Genomic DNA, 14,316 nt, shown 5'->3' with positions numbered 1-14,316 from the left:
GACAAGTAGGGCATGAAACAAAGAAACAATTCCCCCTCCAAGGGAGGGACTGGCTCAGTAGGGGGCGGGGCCCCTCCCCCAGAGAGACTGGCCTCAGGGGAAGGCCCCCCTCCCCTCTACCCTTTCCCCTTCCCCCTCCCCCCCCCACCAGAGGCAGGGAAGGCTCAGGGGCTTGGGTTTCAGAAGCCTTTGAGAGTTGGGATAGTCCTTTTTTTTTTTTTTTGGTTGACTTAAGTAACATCCTTGATTTTTGCTTTCTAATTTTATCTAATCCGATGCTCTCCAACTTTTTTCATATCATGGCACAATCCAACCTGTACGGCCTCTAGGTCACCATATCAGAGCGTGTGCTCTTACCCAGAAACACCAAGCTCTGTCCTGTGTGTGCCATTTCCTCTGGATGATGTGTTCTTTTTTTTTTTTAAGATTTTATTTATTTGACAGAGAGAGAGAGGGAACACAAGCGGGGGACGGGGTGGGGGGGGACAGTGAGAGAGGGAGAAGCAGGCTCCCCGCCGAGCAGAGAGCCCGATGCGGGGCTCGATCCCAGGACCCTGGGATCATGACCTGAGCCGAAAGCAGATGCTTAACAACTGAGCCACCCAGGCGCCCCTGGTTGATGTGTTCTTAACATCACGTAAGCCCTACAAACATATGAGTACATACTACACACTAGACTCTAGCACTATACGTTTCCTCCACCTGGCACCAGCTGTCAATTGGCCTGGCCCAAAGGTCACCTCCTACATAAATTGTTCCTTGACTCTATTACAGGTAGACTGAATGCTTTCCTCATTCTCTGTTCCCACACAGTTTTTTATATGTGAAATAAAACCTTGGCATTGATAAATTTCACCTTCCTCCTTTACGCAGTTCCAAAGTAACTCTGTAAAATAGTGAGTCTATAAAGTGTAATCATTTGTCATTTTGCCAAAGCACAAATGGGAGCCATTCTTCCTGAAGCACTGGGAAATAAGTGATTCACCTCCTCCTGGAAGTCTTTCCTGATACTCCATCCCACTCAGTCTCAGATCAGTGGCCCTCGGAATCAGTTGGAATATTTCCAGCTCTAAATGAAAATGGGAATATCATTTAATTATTTCACACAGCTGAGTCTGAAGGTGGGTGGTTCCAGACCATGTCAGGGCTCTGGGTCAAGATTTTTTCAAGTCTCCCGGCCATGTCCACGCAGTCAGAACATGCAAACCGCGTCTCCTCACGTAACTCCAAAGTTGGATGAAAGGGCAGGCCTCCTTTCAACTCACTTTTTCCCAGGAAATAAACATTCTTCCTGGAATTTCTCCATAGGCTTTCCCTTTCACTTTGTTAGGAGTTAGTTGGACAGTTAGGTAGTCAAGGTCAAGGACCCCAACGAGAAAATATGGAGTCAGGACAGCTAAGATAAAACAGCACTAACATCCTGTTTTGGAGCTTAGACAGGAGCGCACTAGCATTCTGCTTTGCAACCTGTGCAGAAATGACTTCTGCAAAATGTCCTAAAATAAGACAGTTAACCACAAAGCATCCATCACTATCACCGGCAAGGGGCAGTTAAGACATAAGCCCCCAGATGTCAGCAAAAAGACCCTCAGCACGTAGACAGTAACCTAATAGGTAGACGGATACGTGACCAAAGCCCTGATTGGCACAACTCAGCACAGCCTGATTGCTGAAGATAGTTCTGCAAAAGAGCTCATAGAAACCCCTAACCCTAGAAACTCCGGTGGCAACCCCCTCTGGCCCCCTCCCTCTCCGGGAGCTTTGTACTATCACTCAGTAAGCTCTGCTTTGCTGCCCACCACCCTTCGTCCGGTCTACCCCTTCATTCTTTGAAGCGCCGTGACCAAGAACCGCGGGCGCGAAAGGCAGAGGGTTCCTGCTACTTCATTGGCCAGAACGTGCGCGTGTGCCCCACCCTAACCCAAAGCCCAGAACAGTCCGACCAGGCGACCATGCTTGATTTCGATGACCGGGACTCGGGTCAGCAGTAGCAGCATCACCTGGAATTCGTTGGAAATACAAATTCCTGGGCCTCGCCTAGACCTAGTGACTCAGAAACCCAAGGTGAGTCTTGGGATCCTCTGTTTTAAAAGCTCTCCGAGGGGCACCTGGGTGGCTCAGTCATTAGGTGTCTGCCTTTGGCTCAGGTCATGATCCCAGCATCCTGGTATCGAGCCCTACATTGGGCTTCCTGCTCCGCGGGAAACCTGCTTCTCCCTCTCCCGCACCCCCTGCTTGTGCTCTCTCTCTCGCTGTGTCTCTGTCAAATAAATAAATAAAATCTTTAAAAAAAATTAAAAAATAAAATAAATAAAATTTATTGAGATTTGTTTCATTACCAATCATAAGCTTATTGAGGGGCGCCTGAGTGGCTCAGTCGTTAGGTGTCTGCCTTTGGCTCAGGTCATGATCCCAGGGTCCTGGGATCGAGCCCCGCATCGGGCTCTCTGCTCAGCGGGAAGCCTGCTTCTCCCTCTCCCATTCCCCCTGCTTGTGTTCCCTCTCTCGCTGTGTCTCTGTCAAATAAATAAATAAAATCTTTAAAAAAAAAAAAAAAAGCTCCCCCAGGGTGATTCTGATGCCTACCAAAATCGCTGGCTTGGGTCTATCATGGTTCATCCCGAGCCTGGGGAGGGGCCCACCTACCTGAGCATCTCGCCTCCTCAAATAAAATCAGGATTCTATGAATTAAGGAAGAAGCAATGGGCACCGTTGGTTGGGCCTCACCTTCTTATTATTTCCATTATCTCCATTTGAAGTATCACTAATTACATTTCTGCATCAATTTTCGGGCCTGATTCCCTGGCCTACCTGCAAGCTTCTTGAGAGCCTGAACTCTGTCTTTTATTAGTGTTTCTATCCGTAGCATGATAGAAGGCACTCAATCAATGTTTGCTGGACAAACAAATTAATACTAAAGTGGCCTCTCCTTTCCCATTGCCCCTACCCGTCACAGCTGCTGCCTTCCACTCAAGGAACATTTTCACATCAGCTCTTGTCAGTGAGCCAAGAGCTGTCCCTCCCAGGGGGTCTGAGAACAAATTTTTTTTTTCACGTGGGTGCACGTGGAACTGGGGCTTTCTGAACTCATGTCAGACCCTTATTATGTGCATTCATTTTCGTTCATGGGTGTCCTTGGCAGACAATAGCACGGAACTGAGCATGTGGATCGTTTGGCTGAGTTTTGGATGCTAACTCCTGGCCGGCAGGCTTTCTCCGAGGCAGCTGTGCACTCCGAGTCCAGCAGGCCCTGGAAAGCAGCCTGCATGCTTCCTCCACCACAAGAGCAGCGTCAGAGGCCAAGGCAGAGCCGCCCTCATTTTTGTTCTGCCCAACACAGCAACCACGACGAACCTGCTGAGCTTTCTGGAGCCACGTGGACTAGGTAGGACCCTTTCCGTTGCTAGTGACAAGAGACTCAAATGCAAAATGGTGCAGATCAAGGGAAGGAGGGAAGACTTCAGGGCACACGTTAGGAAAAGTCCTTGGCGGTACCAGTTTCAGCTGCAGCTGGATGCAGACACTCAGATGACATTCTCAGGAACCTTCTCTCTTCATCACACAACTGGATGTCTTGTACGGGCCTTCATTCTCCAGCAAGCTTTCACAGAGGAAGCCAGGAGCTGCTCCAGACTTATATTCCATCCATTCAGCACCCACAGCAGAAGGCAAGCCCCACTTTCACACAGTGACAGCAAAGTCCTGGGGCTGACTCTCATCAATCCAAACTTAAGTCACACGGACACCCCAGTACATTCACTGTGACAGACGGCATATGTCGATGTAAGCGCCAGCTTGGAATTGGGGCGGGTCAAGTGGGATTCAGTCTCACTGATTATGGAAACTGAGAGTGAAGAAAGGTATTCCCCACACAAAATCGTAGAGCTGTTGCCAGAGGAGGGGGAAATAGCTGCAGAAGAGGCTAAATCCATGGGACGCCTGGGTGGCTCGTACGGTTAAGCGTCCGACTCTTGATTTCAGCTCAGGTCATGATCTCAGTGTCCTGGCATTGAGCCCCACATGGGGCTCTGCTCTGAGCATGGAGACTGCTTGAGATTCTCTCTCTCCCTCTGCCCCTTCCTCCCCCCTCCCAGCTCATTCATGTGTGCTCTCTCTCTCTCTAGATAAATAAGTAAAATCTTTAAAAAAAAGAGAGAGAGAGAGAGACAAAATGCACACATGCCCAGTCCAGCACTATTCTGCATTTTGAATCTCCGAGTAACACTTCATAAAAAAGGCACCCACATACATGCAGAGGTGGGTATCATTTTCCAAAACAAGGAATAAAATAAAGTGCCTCCTAAAGGCAAATAGTGCAGACTCTCTCTTTCCCACGGACTTGAAATAGCTGCCAGCCCTACTGAGCAGGGCGGGGGAATGGCACCAACAACGTCACTCTCTGTAATTTAATCCTCCAGAGCATCTGCCCTCAACAGTCAGTTCGGCAAACCCCCCTCCCCCCAACAGCTTCTTGGCCTGCTTTACTGTCTTTGTAATCATCAGCTAACATCTGCAATATTTTATATGTGGCAGGAAAGGGTTTTTTTTCCTCCTGTGCCCTTCCTCCTCCTGGGTTGAACACAAAATAGATTAGAATAACAGAAGGAGACAGCCATACTTCTTAACATAATAACCTAAAGATTCATTAAACTGGGAAGTGTCAAAGGTTTAGATACCTTCCTCTGCCACTTCCCAAGGGCAGTCCCTCCCAGAGGCCTCTCTTGCCCTCTTGCCCAGCACCCTCCTGGCCCAAAGCCCCGGATCTATCCAGAAAGAACCAAATGAGGCTGGGGTACTGAATTCAAACTGAGGAAGAGGGCAAAAGGGGTAAGGGAAGGAAGAGCCATGGTGGAGAAGCAGAGGAGATAAGAAATCCAAGGAGGCAGGGACGCCTGGGTAGCGCAGTCGGTTGAATGTCCAACTCTTGGTTTTGGCTCAGGTCATGATCTCATGGGTCGTGGGATTGAGCCCTTCATTGGACTTCCCGCTCAGCGGGAAGTCTGCTTGAAGATTCTTTCCCTCTGCCCCTCCCCCCACGTGTGTGTGTGTGTGTGTGTGTGTGTGTGTGTGTGTTGCTCACTCTCTCTCTCAAATAAATGAATAAATGTTTAAAAAAAAGAAAGAAATCCAAGGGGGCAGAAAATGAGGGCAAGGGGTCTCTTTGCTATCTTTTAGGGGCCCATATGTTTTCCGTCTGCAAGTAGAAGATACAGCTAAGGGTGGAGATACAGTCTTTACACTGATGACAAAATCAAGGACCTGGCCCTTCCTCCACCTCGCTTTGACCTGAAATAAGATAACTAAAAGGTGGATAGCAAGGGAAGAAGAAGCAATCTGGCTCAAATAGTTCTAAGCTGAGATTTTCCACACCAGTGAGGAAAACCAGGAGGGGAGCTGATGAAACAGGACAGATCTCCAGCAGCCCCCACCCTCAGCCCAGTGAACCTTCTAATGGACATCCTTCCAGAGTTGGTGTCTGGGCTTCATCAGCATTTCAGTTCGTGGCGGGGATCGGACAGCTACTTCCTTTCCAACACAGGGGTAAACCAGTGGGATAACATGTTTATTTATGTCAAAATCACTCAACTAGTACCCTGCAAAGTGTAAGACATCATATAAAGGGATATTTTGCTGATTTAAAAATATCTAGCACATTCATTTTTTCAAATAAATGTATTTTTCCTCCTCTATTGAACCTATAACCCTCCCCTATATATGTAGATTACGAGTCCTTTTCAAGGGAGTCACCCTGTCTTCCTAGCAGCTAAGTGGAAGATCATGGCTCTCTTCCCGAGACCTTCTTTTCCTCCCTGCAGACCCAAAGACTCACATTGTTTTGCCGCTCTCTGCCTCACTGCTGCTACCTTTGCTGTTTTCTGTCTGTATTGATCAGAGTTGGGAGTCGCTGACAAGAACCCCCTCTAGTTAGTTTAGGCAGAAAGGGATTAATTAAAGGTATCAGGTAGCCTGATGCTTTTCTGAGAGGACTATGGAGGGAAGCGGCGTCGGATTAGGGAAGCATCCTCGCAAGCTAACAAGAACCTCGCTGTTAACCACAGCAGACCACGTAGCATCACAGTCAGGATTCTCTTTATAACCCCAGGGCATGTGCTATTCACTTGGTAGGCATCTTAGATCATTGATTACAATTCCAACAGATGGTGTCTTATTCTAAGGCATCAATATCCTAATGACAATTTTTTAAAAGATTTTATCTATTATTTGAGAGAGTGCGTGCACACAAGAGAGAGAGAGAGAGCACAAGCAGGGGGAGGGGCAGAGGGGGAAGCATGTTCCCCGCTGAGCAGGGAGCACAACACAGGGCTCCATCCCAGGACCCTGGGATCACAACCTGAGCAGAAAGCAGATGCTTAACTGACTGAGCCACCCAGGCGCCCCCTAATGACAATTTTTTGACAGTTGGAATTAAAGTGCTTTAGGCTGCATTAGGTATCTTTTTCTAGTTAATACAAAGATGCTGTATAACTTAGCAGTAACCATGCAATGACATCAGATATTAAACAATAGAAACCCCATCACTGTTGTTCCAGAAGAATCAAAACCTCCACTATGATGCTTTCTGGAAAACACAGTCTCCTAGCCCTCAGCCAGGGCCTCATTTGTACCCTGAAGACTCACTGGATGAGTGCTCTGAGGAGCCCTAGCTGCACAGGAGTCTGGTAACTGAAGGTTTCTCCAGCCCCTGTGAACAGCAATGTGTGAACGGTGTTCTGGAAAACAATCCACAGATTTGCAGTGGAGGGCGTCTTGTCTCCCCTGCCTCGCTTTCTTCACGCTGCTGAAAAATACCATTCAGCCTCTCGTCTTCAAAATGTTCTGCTGAGGGGTGCCTGGGTGGCTCAGTCGTTAAGCATCTGCCTTCGGCTCAGTTCATGATCCCGGGGTCCTGGGATCGAGCCCCGCATCGGGCTCCCTGCTCCGCAGGAAACCTGCTTCTCCCTCTCCCAACCCACCACCACCCTCCCCCGCTTGTGTTCCCTCTCTCGTTGTGTCTCTCTCTGTCAAATAAATAAATAAAATCTTTAAAAAAAAAAAAAAAAGGTTCTGCTGATCCCTGTGGTGAAAATCTGAGGAGCCATGCAAAAAAGAGAGATTTTGGAATCAGCAAAAATATGCCTTTTCATGGTTCAATATGCTTTGCAATTTACTAGTTGAATGTTGTGTGATTCGAGGCTCCTGAAAATCTCAAAAAGACCTCTCTGTATTATTTCTTCCGTCTACATTGAATTGCAAATGGAGTTTCTGGTCCAACTAGGTAATCAGAGCACATGCATTAATAATCTATCGCTGACCACACCCAACACCTTTTCACTGATGGTAAAGGAGGAGAACGGAAGGGAGGCACGACAGCAAAGGGATTTGGAGGCAGGCGTGAGAACGGAGGAAGCCACTGCCTTGAATACACAGGGAAGGTCTAACTCCCGGGAAGAAGCCTGAAGCCCCTCTGAGGGTCTGCAACAAGTGGTCAAGCTGTCCCTAAACAGCAATGACTCTGCAGCTGCTGTGTCTACTGACTTCTTTTTTTAAAGATTGTATTTATTTATTTGACACTGAGAGAGAGAGAGCACAAGCAGGGGGAGCGGCAGGCAGAGGGAGAAGCAGACGCCCCGCTGAGCAGGGAGAATGACACGGGGCTCGATCCCAGGGTCCCAGGATCATGACCTGAGCCAAAGGCAGACGCCTAACCGACTGAGCCACCCAGGCGCCCCCAGGTCTACTGACTTGCCACACGGCCATAGACAGTAAGGGAAGAACCAGCCCCAGCAGACGTAGTTTATTACTCACAGCATGGCAGGCAGCATGAGCCCCAAGTTTGCATCTGATCTGCCTGCCCCCAAGCCTCCCGAGGGTGCCGTGGAGCCTGCTGGGGTGAATAGTGCCCACACAGAGATCCATGTCACAGCTGAGAAACCCCCAATCTTATAAAGGAACTACTAGTAAACCTTCCCCCCCACCCCCACCCCATGTCCCAGAGGAAGACAGTATCTTCATTATATCAGTCAGGAAACAAAACTGACTTCTGACCCAGAGAGAGACCTTATCTCTAGCGTCCAAGAATGTTTGCTATGCAAATAACAGACCAAAGCTGTCATAAAATGTGTAGAAATGCCATGGAGAATTGCCTCCCAACATTCTGTGGATATGACAGAGGCAGATGGAGAAGTGAGGAGGAAAACAGGGTGTCTACTAAAGGCCTGTAGGAGGGGCGAGGACGGGTAACCACTGCTCCAGCCTGGGGGTGGTTGGATGCGGAGTCTTGAGCTGGGTCCCTTGGCAGCCCCTCAGACCTCAGGACCAGCGTAGAGGATTGCTCCTAAGGAGATTTAAGGCTCCTTTTGTGTGGGTTTATTGATGTCTCAGGATGTTATGTTTTGAGGATTAGCCATATATATATATATATGGTAAGACAAATGGGGGCCGAGCAAAGGTGTGGGGACAGACAGATGTCACCCAGCTGCCATGACACCGGGTGAGGTGCTGGCTACTACTGAGAAGTTCTCGAAGCACAGCTGCCCTAGCTCCTGAGCGCGGGGAACGATAGGTAATAACTAAGCTACCACTCACTTCCCAAGGCCTCAAATAAAGCCCCTTATCCCATCTGGGCGGCCTTTTCGGGTCAGGCTTTGTGTCAGGGGCCCTCCCAAATCGCTCTCCTCATTCCTCTCCTCCCCCGGAGACTTTGATCTTTTAGAATCAAGCTGGACAGACAAAGTTTAGAACAACAAATTATGGTTTCGAGACAGAATGTAAACCTTACCAGGCTGGACAATGTGAAAACAAATGACAGATGTCAGGAATTGGGAAAGAGAGCATGGAGAGAGGAGTTTAAGAGAAAGGCAAGCTTTTTGGACTTTTAATAAAGTCACGAAGATACTACCTAAAATCTTTGGAACGAGAAAGAGACATGTATGTCCATTATTTAATGTCAAAACAGTAACCACTAGAAGAACTAAAAATGACAATATACATCTACTGGGAGAGGAGCATGAGCAGCCTAAATCCTTATCGTTCACAACAGGAAGTCAAGAGATAGTGTCTAAAGTTGATAAACCAGGGCACCTTGGTGGCTCAGTCGTTAAGCATCTGCCTTCGGCTCGGGTCATGATCCCAGGGTCCTGGGATCGAGCCCCGCATTGGGCTCCCTGCTCAGCGGGAAGCCTGCTTCTCCTTCTCCCACTCCCCCTGCTTATGTTCCCTCTCTCACTGTGTCTCTTTCTGTCAAATAAATAAATAAAATCTTAAAAAATAATAATAATAAAATTAAATTAAAAAATAAAGTTGATAAAACAAGAAACAGCACTGTGAGCATAATAGACACATGGAGGAAATCACCCAAAAACTGAACCCGAGGGGCACCTGGGTGGCTCAGTCATTAAGCATCTGCCTTTCGCTCAGGTCATGGTCCCAGGGTCCTGGGATCGAGCCCCGCATCAGGCTCCCTGCTCATCGGGAAGCCTGCTTCTCCCTCTCCCGCTCCCCCTGCTTGTGTTCCCTCTCTCACTGTGTCTCTCTGTCAAATAAACAAAATCTTTAAAAAAAAAAAAAAAAACTGAACCGGAGAGGCTGCCTCTGGGTAGCAGAGTATATTCTTGGTGCACAAGAAGAGGTATACAACACTGTAGAATTTAACTTAAAAAAAAAAAAATCACGTGCCTATATTACTTTGTTTAATACATTCAATAATTTAAAGAAATATAAATGGAATTAGGGGGGCGCCTGGGTGGCTCAGTCGGTTAAGCGTCTGCCTTCACCTCAGGTCATGATCCCAAGGTCCTGGGAGTGAGCCCCACGACCAGCCCCCTGCTCAGCGGAGAGCCTGCTTCTCCCTCTCCCTCTGCCTGCCATTCTGCCTACTTGTGCTCTCCCTCTATCTCTCTGTCAAATAAATAAATAAAATCTTTTTTTTTTAAAGATTTTATTTATTTATTTGAGACAGAGAGAATGAGAGGGAGAGAGCACATGAGAGGGGGGAGGGTCAGAGGCAGAAGCAGACTCCCTGCCGAGCAGGGAGCCCGATGCGGGACTCGATCCCGGAACTCCAGGATCATGACCTGAGCCGAAGGCAGTCGCTTAACCAACTGAGCCACCCAGGCGCCCAATAAATAAAATCTTTAAAAAATAAAATAAAATAAATGGGATTAGGCTTGTCTCCTCTCTCCTCCTGCATGGTTGCATGAATAAAACAGTTTCCTCAGCTTCTTCTTTTCTTGTTGGTAAGACTCATAAATGAAACTCCTTCCCAGGTCTACAAGCATTGACTTAAAGATATTCATCGTATCAAGCACATTTAAGGTGCAATCGAATGCCGGACACCCAAATGAGAAATTTCCCTCTAATTTATTTACTTATTCTGTATTCATCCATGTAATTAATATATATTCTGTGACCGTGTTAATACGGGCTAGACACTGGGGATATATAATGGTGGAAGCACTTGTGGAGATGAGTTCTTCAGCCTGGATCCCTAAGTGACAAGAGCACGTAGAGTTCCTTTGCTGACCCAGACAGGTGACATAAAGAAGAAACAAGCCTCCATCGTGGTAAGCCCCTGAGATTTGGAGGCTGTTGTCATAACATAACCTAGTCAATAGATAGGTACATGGAGGCAAAATAGAAATTGGGGTGACATAGAAACATCATGAAAGTTCTATGTCTTCCATTCTGGCGCTTGCAAACTAAGACTTCATTCCTGCTGCCAAGTACTCACTATTTCTTATTTCTTCTGGCCAGTATTATCCTAGGGCTTGAAGCCTTACAAGGACCAGAAGCAGCCCTTACACTTTTCCCTGCTTCGAATGTCCCTGGAATCAATGATCTATTCCCCTTCTTCCATCTTCATTCAAATTTCCCCAGCTCTAAAATTACCTCTTTCTCTCAATTCAATGAAGATGTTTCTTTTCCTTCTCAGTGTGAGAGATCACAACCATGCAACAACAAGTAATAAGGAAATTCCCTCCAGCGTGTGAATAGAAGTTTCATTACCCCAAGAGGATTTGCACTTGAAAAGAAGATTTAAAAACAAAACACAAATCCCACACAAATGAAGCTATACTTGGTGAAATTCCAGGAAGTGTGATTAAGCGAGAGTTCCTGAAGTAAGGGAGATACCTGGGGGGCAAGAGAAACTTTTCTCAGGTACTCTGCAGATGATACCAATATTGTTGGGTATTGTGTTTGGGATTACTGGGGGCTTCTGAGTGGCGGAGAACAAGGAGTCCTCAGGGATGCTTTAGGGCGACTTCCTGTGGTGTCCAATAATCCCCAGTCTCCTTCCAGATGGCTCCCAGTGACACACCAGTCTATCTCCTACAGCTTCACAGCCTTTCCTGTCCATCCTCAGGCCCAGCTTCCTGCCACTTTGCTTTACACAGGGCAGCTTCCTGGGACATGTGACCTTTACCTCAGGGTAAGGTCCTTGAAACCTGACAGAGAAATATCCCTGCTGCCACATCTCCTCTCTTACTTCACCCCAGGAGGCTTACCTCATATCTCAAAAGTAATGTATATTCATTCATAAGAAATCAACTAGGCAACTTATTTAAAAGGCGAATTCCGAGATCCTGATTCTGATTCAGTCGGTTGGGATGCAGCCCAGAAAGCCGCATTTTTATAAACCCTCCTTCCCCCAGGTGGTTCAGATGCAATAAGCAGACTATACTTAGAAAAATAGTACCCCAGGGAGATGGGTTGAGCTATTAGCGCAGCCTGCCCTCCAGAATCTCCAGCTAACTCTTTTCTAGTAAGCTCTGACTTCATGTGTTATTGATGTAGCAAGGCCATTTGCTCACAACCTTAAAACTAAACAAAAGAGACAAACAAAAGATGGAACGTTGCCTCTTAGAATTCTGTGCTGTTTTTCTCCTTTCTTTCTATTTACCGGGAAATGGCTCTTTTTTTGTGATTTAGTCTTTGATGACAAAAACGAGGACAACAGGTCGTCTCCTCTCTCACTCAATTTTTGCCATATTAGCAAAGGGCCTAAACACATAAGAAAGAAGAAGCAACCAGCTGGGAGAGTTCTCAAATGAACGCTGGGATAATCAAGAGTTAAATGAAATTTGTTAACTCGGTGTCTTTCTTAACCTGATTTAGAGCTAGTAATCATAGGGTAGAACCAATAGTCAAAAAGACATAATCCATTTGGACAATTGAAGGCTTAATTTCTATGGCCTCCAGAAGAGGCTGCAGAGTCCTCCACACCTGGAGGTAATTATCCCCCTTGGCTCCTGCCCAGCCCCAAACCAGGTCGCTGACCGAAATGCGTTCGCCCCCTGGTGGTTAAAAGGTAAACTACAATTTACCTTAGAAGAAAATCAGTTTTAATATTCTTGGTTTCACTACTTAACACCCACGCAGATCTTTTTCAGGGACAGAGCTGCAGGTACAGAGTCCTCTTCAAAGATACATCAGGACCGTTTTATAGGTAAGGATATCAGCTCTGGTGATAGCCACACAATTTATTGCACACACCTGGAATATTTGGGTACTTTGATACTTTACAAATGCAGACATGTAGCAGCCCTTAAATGCACATTTCTTGCCTAGACGAACTCAATACACTGAACCAGGCCAACCTACACATGTATATCACAGAAAGCACCAGTTAAAAATTAAGTCCCAAGTTCAGTGTGGGCCTTTCATTCCACCAGCTCCCACTTTAATTCCAGGCCTGCCTGCCCAGCTTCCCCCGTCCTTGGTGGTGTCTGGACCTCTCATTATGGACCCCAGAATCTGCTCTTAGGGACAGAGCTTGCATTCACCCTGTGGCCCCTGGGCTCCATCTGGCTTGCAGGTCCACTCCATCCCCACCACCCTAATTAGGGAAAACCTCACAACTCCTAACTGGAAAGTAATAGAAAAAAGGCCTTTGAACCTTCAAAACAAGCTGGCCTTTAGCCAGACATTCTACTCACATACAAGAATTTTTTTTCAACTATTAATTACACAGATATATTCTATTGTAAAAAAAAAATCAAGGATACCATACAGAAGCCATTGTTATTAGTTTGGAGTATGTCCATCCAGAACTTGTATGTATTTACATATATAAATATACATAGAGAAATACAAAGATTCGTGAGCCTGTGGAGCCTTTTCAAAAAAACAAATAGGATCATATTGTACCTATCTTCTTCTGCAGCTTGTTTTTTTAAATTAACAATAAGACTATTATCGGGGCACCTGGATGGCTCAGTTGGTGGAGCATACGACTCTTGATCTCAGGGTTATGAGTAGTTTGAGCCCTGTATTGGGTATAGAGATAGCTATCTTGCCAGGGTATAGAGATTATTTAAAAATAGAAAATCTTTAGGGGCGGGGCACGTGGGTGGCTCAGTCAGTTAAGCAGCTGCCTTCAGCTCAGGTCATGATTCCAGGGTCCTGGGATCAAGCCCTATGTCGGACTTCCTGCTCAGTGGGGAGTCTGCTTCTCTCTCTGTCCTTCCTCCTGTTCGTTCTCTCTCTCTCTCTCAAATAAATAAATAAATAAAATCTTCTTAAAAAAATCTTTAGGGGTGCCTGGCTGGCTCAGTCAGAAGATCATGTGACATAATTAATCTCAGGATTGTGGGTTCACACCCTATGCTGGGCGTAGAGATTACTTAAAAATAAAATCTTTAAAAAATTGAATAAAATTAAAATTAAAAATTAAAAATATTTTTAAAAGACTTCTTTTATCAATACATCTTTCCATTTGTATATATATATGGAGCCATTTAGTTCTTTTTAACTGCTACATACTATTCCATAGTATTGAGAGTTTAGAAAGCCAAAATAATACCCCTTTCTTTCTCTCCTAAGTCTATGATCAATGGGGAAAGACAGATATAAATCAAAAACTTATAGAAGTCAAAACATCTGTGTTGTTAACATGCTGATTGGAAAACATGGTTTACAGGTGCATCTAGAGGGACTTGCATTTCACCCCTGAATGATTGTGGGGTCACAGGCATCCTTGGATATCCACATGTCCTCAGTCTTCAGGGCTTACTACAAAACAGGGCACTCCTCCAGGCAGACACCTTGGAAAATGGGAGCAAAAGGGCTGAGCTAAGATGCCCAGCCCCTTCTACCCAACTCCCAATCAGGCAAACCTGTCCTCTCCTCATAGGAATGCATAAGTGGATGAGGGAAAGGAAGGAGGACAGGAGTGTAACCTAGAATCTAACTGAGGCCAGGGAAATGGAGATCCCCCTGATCATTTTCCAGCTTTTTGTTCTTGTAACCCTTTTAGACCAAAATGCACAGGGGCATGGTTGACTCCCCGTTTCTCCCTGGAGCAGAGGACAAGCATTT

Source organism: Leptonychotes weddellii, chromosome 7 (genome assembly GCF_054177405.1).
Source record: "Leptonychotes weddellii isolate Sample4059 chromosome 7, ASM5417740v2, whole genome shotgun sequence".
Taxonomy (NCBI): Eukaryota; Metazoa; Chordata; class Mammalia; order Carnivora; family Phocidae; genus Leptonychotes; species Leptonychotes weddellii.
The sequence above is the reverse complement of the archived record's forward strand: the minus strand, read 5'-3'. Positions refer to the sequence as shown.